Source organism: Tachyglossus aculeatus, assembly GCF_015852505.1.
Source record: "Tachyglossus aculeatus isolate mTacAcu1 chromosome 12 unlocalized genomic scaffold, mTacAcu1.pri SUPER_6_unloc_1, whole genome shotgun sequence".
Classification (NCBI taxonomy): Eukaryota; Metazoa; Chordata; class Mammalia; order Monotremata; family Tachyglossidae; genus Tachyglossus; species Tachyglossus aculeatus.
In genome coordinates this window covers 13,743,655-13,758,504 of record NW_024044828.1, presented here as the reverse complement: position 1 = coordinate 13,758,504, position 14,850 = coordinate 13,743,655, and the positions used below count along the sequence as shown (strand labels likewise).

At 43.2% G+C, this 14,850-nt stretch overlaps 1 pseudogene; it reads left to right on the top strand.

Moving 5' to 3' along the window:
* Positions 1-5,150: 5,150 nt before the first annotated feature.
* LOC119920818 lies at positions 5,151-13,842 on the top strand (annotated as a pseudogene).
* The last annotated feature ends 1,008 nt before the right edge of the window (positions 13,843-14,850 follow it).

The following is a 14,850-nucleotide window of genomic DNA, read 5'->3' as shown; positions in this document are numbered from 1 at the left end:
GGTGATCAGGATGTCCCACGGGGGGCTCACAGTCTTAATCCTCATTTTACTGATGAGGTACCTGAGGCCCAGAGAAGTTAAGTGACTTGCCCAAAGTCACACAGCTGACAATTGGCAGAGCTGGGATTTGAACCCATGCCCTCTGACTCCAAAGCCTGGGCTCTTTCCACTGAGCCATGCTGCTTCAATTTTACTGCTCCTTCAATTTTACTTTTAGAGCCAGTTTACTGGATGACCTTAGCTACATCCTAGTAGCTAAATGGAGGTGATTCTGCTCTCATCTGACTGTCAGCAGTAGTAGTAGCACTGGTGTGGTGCACTGTTCTAGACCTTTGGAAAGTACTGAATAAACAAGTACCACATTCCCTGCCCAAAAGGAACTTACATTCTAATGGATGAGACTTGCATAGGAAAATCTGCCAGTCTGGGCATTCTCCTTTCAGAGGGAATTTGCTCAGAATGAAGGGCTCACTCTGGGGCCCCGGCTGGAGTTGATTCCTCCATACTCGCTGTACCTGCTACTCTCCAAACTAGAAATTTCCTTTGAGAGGGTGAGCAGGTCCTCTTTCATAGTCTTTGACTTCCTCCTCCAAACCCTAGGATAAGACACTGTTTGAAGAAAGATGCATTGCAAAGACATGAGATTATATAGAAAGACACACTACTATTCTTGATTCCTCTTGGGTATCAAATGCCCCAGAAATTAATCAAACCTGAATTTTCCTTGTATCCCATTTACAAACTTAATTGCCCCACTTTTTTGCATGAGTTTTATATCATTTAAAAAGGGAGGAGGCCATTCTGCAGGTTGTAGTCCATCTAATAATAAGGAGGAAGGATCACATCTACTAATTCTGTTGCAGTTTACTTTGCCAAGTGCTTAGTACACTGTTCTGCACAGAATAAACCCTCAATAAATACCTACTACTCCCTCTCCAGTCCATGGCATTCTGAATGAGCTTCCCCTTCCACCTACCTGTCGTGTTGTCACTTTTACACCTTTCTGCTCATACCCCCACCTAGGGTATGCCACTATCACTGCTTACAATTCCAAGGCACAAAAATTAATCTGTCATTTCTTCTTCAAAAAGCCAGGCTGGGCAATAACATAAAAGAGGCAATTATGTGAGTAAACCCAGTAACTTGCTTCTTCTTTTTCTTTCTCTGGCTCCGGTTTATATTTATTATTTTGGTCATCTCCAGAGAACAAGTCAGAGAGGGGAAATAAACTGCAATCAGCATACCTTCCTGGATATTAGCAACCAGAGGTCAAACCAAATGGCCAAAGTGATGCTTCAAATGATTGATAGATAGCTGTGAAATGGTTGAACCCAGAATGTGGTCTGATTCCATATGCTTCATTTGCTCTTATGTGTAACAGAGGCTAGTAGTTCTACCACAAAGCTCCTCCTTAAAAAAATATTGATTTTATTTCCTGAAATTAAGTAATTTCATTTGGGGCTCTACCCACACTAACAGAACAGGGTATGATATTTTTCCCTCACAAATACTTGCTCGGTTTTTATGTCTGTCTTCTCCATAAGAGTGTAAGCTTCTTGTGAGCAGGAGTCATCTCTTCTTTGTTATACTTTGTCAAAGACAGTGTAGCTCACTGCACCTAGAATGTGCTCAATAAATCCCATTCCTTTGACGGTTACCATTATTTGCCCTTTATTCACCCCCTCAGCCCCACAGCACTTATGTACATAGCTATAATTAGTTTATAATAATGCCTATCTCTCCAACTTGACTGTAAGTTCTTTGTGGGCAGAGAACGTCTACCAGACAGTCTAGATTGTACTCACCCAAGCGCTTAGTACAGTACTCTGCACCCAGTAAGCACTCAACTATGATTGATTGGTTGAAGTGGGCTCCAGCCCAGTAATTTTAGTCTATTCTGGTGAATATTGTCCAGAACATAAAACCTTTTAAAGATTCAAAGGATCATGCTGCTGAGTGGGATTTTCATAATAAGCCTTGACAACATTCATTTCTTATTCTCCTATGAGGGTTGGTTTTTTTTTAAAGAGATAGACACAATCCTTGCTCTCATGGACCTCACTGATATTTTAAGAGAGAAGAACAGAGTGTTAAGTTTTTAAATGTTAATAGTTCTCCTGGGGTCTCCCACATTTCTAGCCAAAAAAGTTATTCAATAAACCTTCAATCAAGACCCATCTTCAACTGGAGAAGCACAATATTGCTACTTTTGATGAGAGTCTTGATGTACAATATCATTATCCTTTATATTCAGGAATGGCAGGGCTGAAGGCAATCACAGTCTCTGTAGGAGATGAGTGCAATAAAACTGACACTTGTCTAACACTCTTTTCTTTCCCATGACAATCAATGGTATGTATACTCCTTATTGGGTCCAGAGCCTGTGCTAAAAATACAGTACAACAGACAAGGAAAGCAGGGTTGGAGTGTTTGCAACTAGTGGTTAGCTCTACATCCAGGTTTCAACTCAAAAGTAAAATGGTCTGCTTTTATATCTAGGGTTGATCTGCTGGGAAAATAAGCAGATCACATCCCTTTGGTGCATTAGCTTTGTAAACCAAGGAATTGCTAGGCTACATCATTGCTTAAACATGAAAGCTAATTAGCATTTGCAAAATGCTTTGAGATCTCTAAATAGACACTTTTAACATAGCCAGAGACATATTATGGTTATTTTGTGACAACATTTCTACACAAATGTGGAATCATTTAATCTTGGCTCTTAGCATCTTAAATATCCATTCTTGATCTAAACATGATTATATTCACCTAAAATATGTCACATCTGCTTATCCACTATATTTTAGCTAATTAAAATTTTTATTGGATTTTTATTACTAACATATAATAATAATTACAGATTATGATACAGAGCATTCAATTACATTATGAGGATTCTTGATACATGATATATCTAGGATATCTTTGCAGATGCCTTCCCAACCTTTAATTAACTGAAGCATTTGGTAACCACAGTGCTAGCCTCACTACATAAGCCATAAATGATAATGTCTTTATACACTGGAGTAATTTTCCATATGTGCCTTACAATGAATTTGTGTTTATTCCAGTCAGTCAAATCAGGGAGAGGAGATGGGGCTCAAAGTCACATCTTTGGATCCAAGATGGCAGACTTGGCGGCCCATTTCCTGACCTTTGAAATGAGGACTCAAAGACTGAGATTTTAATTAGAGGTGAGCATTTTAATCAGCTTATGTTAGAAAGAAAGGTTTATTATTGTAGTTAGAGGTAGACTATAGTGTCAGCTCATTAAAGCTCTTCAAGGGCTAACTTGGATGTACCAAAATTGTCCTGGTACAATATGTAATGGCAATGTTAACGATTGGCACAGTGTATAGATTTTCTCTTCTAAGTTTGGCCGATGCCCAAGGGGTTTTTACCTGTATGATTCTCTGGACCAACAATGATTAACTTGCAGATGATTAAGAATAACTGGGAAGTATGTCAATGTCTATTTTTATGAACTTGAATTTGGACGTATTCTGCATCAACTTGAATTATTCTGTCTCTAATCCTCCATCCACCCCCAAAACAGTCATTTTTATCCACAGCTATGCAGAGGATGAACAGCTTTGTAATAAAATGCCTACTTAGTGAATTCTCAAAAAAGAGATCATTCAAAAGGCTCGGAAGAAAGAGAGGAAGTAGTCACAGGTGACCACTCTACAGGGATGATGGGAACATCCACTCCCACAATTCTTTAAGCTGGACCCCTACCTAGTCTGGCTCATCTCAGGTCTCTGTCAATACCCAGGATCTCCCAGTCTGGGCTTAAGAGACCCCAAATGGACACTTTTTGTCCTACTATCTCTTTGAGGTTTTTCCCTTCCCTACCTCTGCCCCCTGTCAAAGTCAAAATATAACTATGGTATTTGCTACGTGCTTACAATGTGTCAAACAGTGAACTAAGTGCTGGGTACATACAAAATAATCAGGTCAGACACGTCCCCTGTCCTACATTGGGCTCACGGCCACAGTGGGAAAGAGGACAGGTGTTTCACCCCCATTTTACAGATGAGAAAACTGAGGACCAGAGGAGCTAAGTGACTTGCCCAAGGTGACACACAGCACACAAACGGTGGAGCTGGGATTAAAGGCCACATCTCCTGACTTCTGGGCCAGTGCTTTCTCCACTAGGCCATTCTGCTTCTCTAAAGGAAGAGTTGGCACCTACAGGACTAGACCTGACTGATGTTCAGAGCTTAGGAGAGTTGGGAATCAAGTTCAAGGTCAAAGTAAAAGAAAACAGTTTAAAAACTTGTTTCTCAGTTTTGCCCTAAAAAATCTAAAGTGAACTGTGAAATTCAGTACTGGGTTGGGTGCCAGGGCAACTTTCAATTACCCCAGACTATGGGAAAGCATTCAGTTGCAGACTTTGAATAATGAACTTTTCCTGGGGAGAAAAAATTCCAACTCATGGGAAAAATAAATATAATCAATGGGGGAAATTTTTGTTTTGTTTTAGTGCTGGTTAAGTGCTTACTATGCGCCAAACTACTAAACACTGGGGTAGATACAAGGTAATCATGCTGACTTGTACTTCCCAAGTGCTTAGTACAGTGCTCTGCACACAGCGCTCAATAAATATGATTGAATGAATGAATGTTGGACACATGGAGCTCACAGTGTAATCAAGCAATGGCATTTACTGAGCGCTTACTATGTGCAGATCACTGTACTGAGCACTTGGGAGAGTACAACAGAATTAGCAGACACATTCTCTGCCCATAATGATCCTACAGTCTAGAGGGAGACTGTAAGTAAAAAGAGAGAACAAATACTGAATCCCCATTTTACGTATGAGAAAACTGAGCCACAGATAAGTTGAGTGACTTGCCCACGTCCCATAGCAGGCAAGTGGTGGAGCCAGGATTAGAATCCACACCCACTCCTAGGCTTGGGCCCTTTCCACTAGACCACACTGCTTCCCAAAGTCTTTCCTGATAACTAACAGCTCTGTTGGAAAAATGAGAACCACAACCTCCAGGGTAAACAATATAACAATTTTTCCATCATCAGCTGAACGCCAACTTCTCCTTTAAGTTTCTCACATCCCAGGGCTAAGTACACAGCCCCAACTCCGCAAGCTGTTTCCCTTCAAACTTCGTCTCTTTGTACGCTCCTGCAGAATGGCTCCCAGCCCTTCCTTTGAATACATGGCTGAAGGAAATATTCCGCGTTACAACACTCTGAGGTTTCTGTTTCTCAAATGCGTTGGCAAAAACAAGAGCCTGTTTTGATCTTCAATCAAGCACCGAGGGAGCCAGCCTCCACCTACAGGGTATCACCCCCATCTGGGGCCCAGCCATTCCGAAGAGCCCTGCTGAGGTGCAGAGAGAAACCTGCCTCTACCTGCATCTGAACCCCCTCCCTTCTCCTCCCAGCCCAGACAGCCCAGGATCAGTAGGGTGGTGGGTGGAGGGAGGGAGCAGAGAAGCCCGCCAATCCGATCCTCCTCTAGAAGATAATGCCATGCCATGCAGATAGTGGCAAAATGCTCCTGTCTTCAATGTGGCTAAACCGACGTAACGTTGAAACTGCAGATGGAATGAACCAAACTCCCAAAACTTGGCCTGTGGAAAGGGAGCCATGAAAAGCACAGGGTCCAAGTACGTTGTGCATAATTTGTGAGAGAGGACTTGCTCTGGAAAGCTTTTCTAAGGAAGGGGGAGAATCAGGAGGAAGACAGGCCCATTTCCCCTCCCTGGATGCCAAGCTCTGACGTGGTTTGCGTTTAAACAAAACAATAATATTTCTCCAAATGCTCTTTTCTGGAACTCTACATCTTTTAAACACTGCACTACCATCTGAGCATGATTATCCCTCTCGACATCTACTCTGAGTGATTTCCATCCATCCACAGCTCCAGAAACACCACAAATAGGTTTTTTCAAGTCCAGCCGGAGGGTGCTGCAGGTGGCACTCAGGATCCTAGCACCTCCTACCTTCCTCCAGCCAGCTCTTCTGACAAGGTTTCCACTCAGCACCTCTCTCCAGAGACGTTGGCACTGAGGTAGCTTTGTTTTAGGAATATCATTCATTTTTCATGTATTTTGGGCTCTTCTCACATAATTTAAGAAAGTAATTATAACGTGTCATCTCACAGTAATAAAAATGTACAATACGCATTAAGCAGAGTTTTATTCAAGACTTCGCAGTCTTGAATTCCTTCCAGGTCTTTTTAGGGGAAATTTTCAGCCCCAGGCCAGGGGAACTTGGCATACAACCCCCATTAAGTGTAACGAGGGCTTGATTCCCAGTATATTGCAGTGAGAATTTACCCTTCAAAAATTTCCTTTGATTTCACATCAACAGATAGCAAGTATGTCTACAGTGTGTTTTTCTTCTTGTTCGATTATGGGACAGGAAGCAGTCCAATAAGGTACTTTGACATTGATCACTTCTCACACTCTTACATCATAATTCTGTTTTTTTTTCCTTTTTGACGTGTTGGATGTTGTGAAACTCTGAGGTGCATAATGGGGTTTTCACATCTGATGGACAAGATATAGTATGGATTAAACACATCTGTGACAGAGTTTAATCAATTGATTTAACAACCAGCACAATAGCCTGGTGAGGTAAGCAGTGCTATTATTTCCTGGTTCAGTAAAATGAGAGAAGTTAAAAGGGTCAAGCAGAAAGCAAGTGAAGATTTTTTTTTTTTGCTGTTATCCTAATCTTGTTTTCTTTTAACCATATTCACTTCCACAGTAGATAAATAAGTTTTCAAATAATAATAATAATAGTGTCAAGTGCTTACTATGTGCCAAGTACTGTGCTAGCTGTCAATTTTTAGTAGTAGGTGTTATGAGTGCCTAGTGGTTATAATGAACTGTACTAAGCTCTTGAGAAAGCACATCAGAAGCAGAAGTCACATTTCTGCCCACAAGAAGTTTCAGGCGATTATCACTTTCATGAGGGCTGATTATTCAGGGAGATTTACTAAACCACTGACCATAAGGAGGTGAGAGAATGAGAAGGGGGTGGGAGGAGAGGCGGAAAAGAACACCAAAAAAAAAAAAGAAATGGTCACCTAAGACCAATCTTGAGAGTGGTTCATGATCACATGGATAAACGGAATTGGAGGAACTGTAAAAATAGATTGCATTCAAGGCTGTGCCATTTATATTTTGGATTTTATTATTATTTCACTGATGACCTGGGCAAGAGAGTGGATGAAGCCCCTCACTCCCATTGCCAAAAATCAGCAGGGGTTGGGGGTAAGGGAAGGAAAGGAAATAAAAGCCCTGGATACCTCCCCACAACCCGGAAACTCAGCCTGCATTTTCTGTAAAATAAAACCAGCTGTTTGCAAGTTTTCTTAGATGTAAAGTGGAGGAGTTGAGAAGACTGCAGATATAAAGTCACTCCACCTGTCCAACTAAAGACAGGTTGAGAGTCAGGTGCCTAAAAAGGGGGTCCAGGGAACAGTCGTTATGGAAGATGAAGGTTTTGCTCTTGTAACTTCAAATGTCGCTGCCACATAAACTCTTTGCAGCAGATTATTATTTTCCTCCTCCAATTCCAGAAGAAAACAGGAAAAAAAGATATGGGTCGGTCACCACCCCCACACAGAATTATGCTCCCCAAACCACAGCTATCTAGAAAAATGGTGTTTCATGGAATTCTGTACTCCCCAAAGCCACTGAACCTGAGAATTTATGTTTAAGAAATATTGAAGAATAAGGATTGCTCTCATCTGTATCATTTTACATCTTGAATTTCTTACCTTCAAATTAGCGAAGGAAGCTATACCCAGGAATGATGAAAGACTTGTTAAACTTCAGCCTTTTAAGAAGCGTTATTTTTAAGCAGTCTTGGGAGTTCCACCGAGTTTCCAAAGAAGTTCTTCAATTGTCAGTTATCACAAAGGGAACTATATGGGATTGCACGCCTCCCTAATCTTTTATGTTTTTTATTCTAGGAAGCAAAATGGTGCCGGTCAGTCTTGAATCTTCTCTGCTGGAGAGATTCCTCAATTCCATCAGCTTTGAATTCTGGACAAGTTGTGGCCTGGGCTAACTTGAGGTCTAGAAATCTAGAAACCCTATTTCCAAACTATGCCACCCCCATGACACAGAGAGAGGAAGCTGCTGAGTAGAGGTGGAGTTGCAATTTCCCTCTCTCATTTGTTATGTCAAATGTCTGTATGCTAGCTCCTAGATTTCACGGTTTGCTACAGAAAAAATGCAGAGATTAAATTAGACCAGAATCTACACACAAATGATACTATTTTTCCATTACCTGAGCTACTATCTCTCCCAATAGCTTCACTTTTTTCCCCACCTCAAGAGCTACATCTTGAAAAATTGAGATTATTCAGAGGACAGAACTCATAAATCAAATCATTATCATTAATAATCAAAGTGAGACATTCTAAGAAATAGCATATTAATCACAACTGGCAGGTGAAGTAACTATGAGCAAGAAAAGCTTTCTGCATACTAAAAAGGAAGAGCATTTCTCTGGAATATTTTTCCAGTGGCTGCCCAGAGCCTTAAAGGAAGGGAACACATTGAAAAATGCTTCCTTAGCTAAATATGAAGTGTTTTCAGGTTATGCCCGAAAGTCAGAACTAGCTTAACCACTAGTCATTTGCTCTTCCGCATGTGGGAAGAACATCATTTGACTCACCAGGTTTCTGCAGAAGTGGTTTGGTAGAAAATAAGGAAGAGCTGCTGGAGGGTAAGAGGGACCAGAGGAGTTTCAAACTTGGAATTAGAGGAATAGATCCTCTAGACTAAACTCCCTGTGAGAAGGGAATGTTTCTACCAGCTCTGTTGTATTGTGCTCTCCCACGCACTTCGTACAACACCCAGTAAGCACTCAATAAACACCATTGATGATGACAATCATAAAGAGAGATCCGATGTGCTTGCCACATCAAGAGGTTTTAGACGAACTGGCTCTCTCGCAGGGCTCCAGATCTGAAAACAATTAAATTACAAGCTACTTGAGGGCAGGATTCATGTGTGTTAATTTTATTCTACTCTTTCAGCTATTTGCTCTCAATAGATGCTCAATAAATACTGTCAATTGGTTTTTTTTGATGATCTTCAGAAGAAATAGCAAATCTGTATATTTTTTAAAAATCATAAATGATCCCCTAGATTTATTTGTAGCACTTTACCTTGTATAAACTTGAGTCATTTTCTAACTACAGCATGCATTCTCATCCCACCCCTGTAAAGTACAGATGAGCAAGAGGTGCTACAGGTATATCCCATAATACTACCATGCTACAGTCTTTGACAAACGTGCTATCATTGTTATTGATTATAATAATCATAGTGGTAAGTGCTCACTATGTGCCATGCACTATGCTTCGTGGTGTGGTAGACATGAGATTATCAGATCAGACATAGTCCTTGACACACATGGGGCTCACAGTCTAAAAGGAAAGCAGGGCAGGGATTTTGTCCCAATTTTATAGATAACCTGCTTTAACTTTATGGTAACAATTTACTATGATGGTAAACTAATAATAATTATGGCATTTGCTAAGCAATTACTGAAGTGTGCCAAGCACTGCACTAAACACTAGGGCAAAATCGGGACAATCAGGTCCCAAATGGGGTCCCCAGTCTAAATTGGAAGGAGAACAGGGATTGAATCTCCAAGTTAATAATCATAATGATTATAACAGTATTTGCTAAGTGGTTACTATGTGCCAAGCACTGTTTGAGCACTGGGGGAGATACAAGGTTATCAGGTTGTCCCACGTGGGGCTCACAGTCTTAATCCCCACTTTACAGATGTGGTAACTGAGGCCCAGAGAATGATAATGATGATGATGATTATGGCATCTATTAAGAGCTTATTATGTGCAAAGCACTGTTCTAAGCACTGGAGTTAAGTGACCTGCCCAAAGTCACACAACTGACAAGTAGCGGAGATGGGATTAGAACCCATGACCTCTACCTCCCAAACCCGTGCTGTTTCCACTAAGCCATGCTGCTTCAATAAAGTATCATTATTATGCTACAGAAGCCTGAGTTTTTCACTTAAAACAGTTGAACTTTTTCCTATGCATATCAGCACCATGTTTTATTTTTTATACAATCTCCCCATTATGATTAATTTTCTTTTGTTGGGGTTTAATAACTGCCCCTGTGGATGGCTCAAGTATTAAGGGAAGAGGACACTTGGTTGTTCGATTTTACTTCTGATCATTTAATTATTCATTCCATGAATAAATGTCCAGTGCACTACACAGTTTGTGATCAGTAAATACTATTGATTGAAATGCCCCAGTCAACTGCAGGTGCAGTCTACCAATTTTTGAGTCTCTTACCCACCCCCTTCACCTCCCCCTTTAGCATAGTATATCTAAAGATAAGTCCTGATTAAAGGTGAAAATCACTTTGATAAAATAACTGGGTTTGGGTTAATACATGGAAATTAGTCTCTTACAAGGGGCCCTTACAGAAAAGCCAGCTCTACTGCCGCAGTACTAGATGTATTTTACCACTAGTAGGACTTGTGGTTGAATTGCTTTTGAAGGGGGGTAGTGCTTTGTTGCTGAAGCAGCCACATGCCCACTGTGTCCCCCAAACACAAGGACCTCATATATTGAGATGACTAGCAGGGAGAACTGCTTTTGTCTGTGGTCAGAGAAGCAAGTATCTCTAATAGTAACAATCGTGGTGTTTGTTCAGCACTTACTATGTGCTAAGCACTGGTGTAGATAATAATAGTAAATAATGATAGCATTTATTAAGCGCTTACTATGTGCAAAGCGCTGTTCTAAGCTCTGGGGAGGTTACAAGGTGGTGAGGTTGTCCCACGGGGGGCTCACAGTCTTAATCCCCATTTTATAGATGAGGGAACTGAGTCCCAGAGAAGTTAAGTGACTTGCCCAAAGTCACACAGCTGACAAGTGGCGGAGTCAGGATTTGAACCCATGACCTCTGACTCCAAAGCCCATGCTCTTTCCACTGAGCCATGCTGCTTCTCTAATAATAATGATGGTATTTCCTAAGCACTCTTATTATGTTCAAAGCACTGTTCTAAACACTGGGGAGGTTACAAGGTGATCAGGTTGTCCCACGTGAGGCTCACAGTCTTAACCCCCATTTTACAGATGAGGTAACTGAGGCACAGAGAAGTTAAGTGACTTGCCCAAAGTCACACAGCTGACAAGTGGCAGAGCCAGGATTTGAACCCATGACATCTGACTCCAAAGCCTGTGCTCTTTCCACTGAGCCATGTTGCTTCTACAAGATACAAGATAATCATCTGAAAAATGGGAATTAAAACTGTGTGCCCCATGTCAGACATTGACTGTGTTAACTTGTATCTATCCCGGAGCTTAGTATAGTGCCGGGCACATAGTAAGCATTGAACAAATACCATAAAACCAAAATAATAATAATAATAATAACAATCAGGTTGGACACAGTCCCTGTCCCCAGTAAAGTGCATGGTCTAAGGGGGAGGGAGAACAGGTGTGGAGTCCCCATTTTACAAATGAGAAAACTGAGGCACAGAGAAGCTAAGTGTCTTACCCAAGATCACATGGCAGGTAAATAATAATACAATAATGGTGCTATTTGTTAAGCACTGACTATGTGCAAAGCACTGTTTTAAGCACTGGGGACATTACAAGGTGATCAGGTTGTCTCACGGGGGGCTCACAGTCTTAATCCCCATTTTACAGTGGAGGGAACTGAGGCCCAGAGAAGTGGAGTGACTTTCGTTCATTCATTCAATTGTATTTATTGAGCGCTTACTGTGTGCAGAGCACTGTACTAAGTGCTTGGGAAGTACAAGTTGGCAACGCATAGAGACGGTCCCTACCCAACAGTGGGCTTACAGTCTAGAAGGGGGAGAAGACCTTGCCCAAGGTCACACAGCAGACAAGTGGCAGAGCTGGGATTAGAACCCATGACCTCTGACTCCCAAGCCTAGGCTCTTTCCACTGAGCCATGTTGCTTCTCAATTGGTGAAATCATAATTAGAACCCAGATCCTTTGACTGCCAGCTCCTTGCTCTTTCTGCTAGGCCATGCTGCCTGTCCAGCTGGTAAGCATACATTTTTTTAAATCCAAGGACCGGACAGACCCAGACAATGGAGGTGATGAATGTAAACGCTGGGAATGGGTGTGGGTGTCTCTCTTGGGGGCAGCATCTGATTTGCTTTAGTCTTGGGCCCTAGAGAGAGGAACACTGAGTTTTCTCCTTCACAAGCTAAACACTCATCCCTCATTAAGACCTGATGAAGCCCAGAGCGGGCCTGCCCAGATTCTGGGAGAGGAATGTCTGGAGCTAAGAGAAGCAGGATGGAGATGGAGCTGGGGGTTATAAGGAGGGTCAGTCAATCACTGAATGACCTAATAATTGTCGTATTTGTTATGTGTTTACTATTTGCCAAGCCCTGGGATAGATACAAGATAATCATGTCCCAAATGGGGCTCACAGTCTAAGTAGGAGAAAGCGTCAACCTGGCGGGCCTGGCCAGCACCCACACTGTGGGCACCACCTCCCCCCTCCACAGGGGCACCCCATCACACTGCAAGGTGGACCTGAAACCGGCGCCCCTCATCCTGGACCAGCAGGGCCACGCAGTGGATGCCACCAGCAAGAAGATCGGGCTGGCCCCCCAGGAGCCCACACTCAAGGCCAACATCTGGGCTGTGGAATGGGAGCAGCTAAAGCAGAGGATGAAAAAGAAGTCCTCGGAGGCCATGGAGACTGCCTTCTATGACCCCCGGGTCTCCATTGCCCCCGCCCAGCACCAGAAACGGGCTTTCCAGTTCCATGACAGGGGCAGATTCGAGAAGATGGCCCAGCGGCTCCGTACTAAAGCACAGCTGGAGAAACTGCAGGTGGAGATCTCGCAGGCGGCCCGGAAGGCTGGCTCTGCCTAATCAAGCCGGGCTCCGGTGCCCCCGAGTGGGATGGCAAAGAAGGAGAGATCCCCGAGGTCGAGTGGTGGGATTCCTACATCATCCCCCATGGATTTGACTTGTCCAGAGGGTGCCCCCAGGCAGGGCAATACTTTGGCATCAGCGGTCTTGTGGAACATCCTGCCCAGCTCACCCCACCACTGGACACCACCACCCCGGTGACCCTGCCTGTCTACCTGACCAAGAAAGAACAGAAGAAGGTAAGGTGACAGGCCCAGAGGGAGATGCAGAAGGAGCAGCAAGAGAAAGTCATGCGGGGTCTTGCGGCCCCCCTGGAGCCCAAGGTCAGGATCTCCAACCTAATGAGGGTCCTGGGGACGGATGCCATCTAGGACCCCACCAAGGTGGAAGCCCACGTCCGAGCGCAGATGGCCAAGAGGCAGAAGGTGCACAAAGTGACCAACGTGAACCGCAAGCTGATGAAAGAGGAGAGGAAAGTCAAAAAGGTTCAGAAGCTGTAGGAAGACCTCTCACATGGGGTGCAACTGTCCGTGTACAGGGTCTGAAACCTGAGTGATCCGGCCAAGAAATTCAAAGTGGAGGCCAGTGCCGGGCAGTTGTTCCTGACCGGGGTGGTGGTACTGCACAAAGATATCAACGTAGTGCTGGTGGAAGGTGGCCCCAAGGCGCAGAAGAAATTCCGTTGCCTCATGCTACACTGGATAAAGTGGCATGAGCAGGGGCCTGGTGGGAGACGAGATAGCATTGATCAGTTTGGGAGGAGGAAGCCAGGAAGGGAGATGAGTGCGTGCTGCTGTGGGAAGGCACGGTAAAGGAGAGGAGATTCGGAGACATGCACTTCAAACAGTGCCCCACGGAAAACGGCACCCACGAGCACTTTAAGAAGCACGAGGCTGAGCATTATTGGGACCTTGCACTGAGTGAGTCCCTGCTGCCATCCACAGACTGAACCCTCTGGTGCCATGCTGGCCCCTTCCATGAATCCTTGCCCTGATGACTTCCAGACATTCCAGACTTCCTGACAGTATTGGCTAGGAGAAAAATTTCCACTTAAAAAAAACAACTCACTTGGGAAAATGCCTCTCTCAGTTATTATTGTTTTGGATTTTCAGGTGAAAGAGACCCTTCCTCCATACTCCCAAATTATGCTGTCTCTAGCATTGACCTCCGACTGGCTAGCCCACATCCAGCACACCTCAAATTGGATGTTCTGTCAGTACCTCCACTGCAAGATGTCCAAAACAGAGCACGTCTTTCCCCCTTAACCCCATAACTTTTCCCATCTCTGTTGACACCACCACTATCCTCCCAATCCCAGAAACCCAAAATCTCAATTCTTCCCTATTATTCATCTCTCACATTCAGGCTATTGCCAAATCCTGCTTTTTTTCCCCAGAGCAGTATCTCCTAGATCAAACCCTTTCTATCCACCTAAATTGCTACCACCCTGGTACAAATTCAGTAAAGACCATTTTGGGTATATGGGCAAACCTGCAGTTCAGTTCCAAACCAACATGATCAAAAATTGCCCAAAGAGAGAAATGTTTCCCCCGAATCAGGGATCTTTAGGGGCTTTTCTTCCATCCAAACTCTGATTGCTCACAGCAACACCATCCCGGGCAGTCTCCTGACCAAAAAAATCCTTCCTGTACAGCTTCGTCCTTTAGGCCTCCCTGCTAATTTGTTTTGCTCTAGCAACAAAATCTCCATTTTGTTCAAAGGTTAGCACAATTAAAAAAAAAAATCAACTCGAGAAAGTTGAATCGTTTCCCCTTCCACTCATTCTTGCCCTTTCTTCTTCTCCAAGTTGCAGAGTTTGAAAACTCAGAACTTCAAGATGAAGTTGGGCATTTGTGCCTTATTACTTGCCATTTAACTGTACAAATGTAAAAGCACCTGAGCAATAATGCATGTTGGGTTATTCAATAACACAAGGAATGTAAAGGATTTCATATCT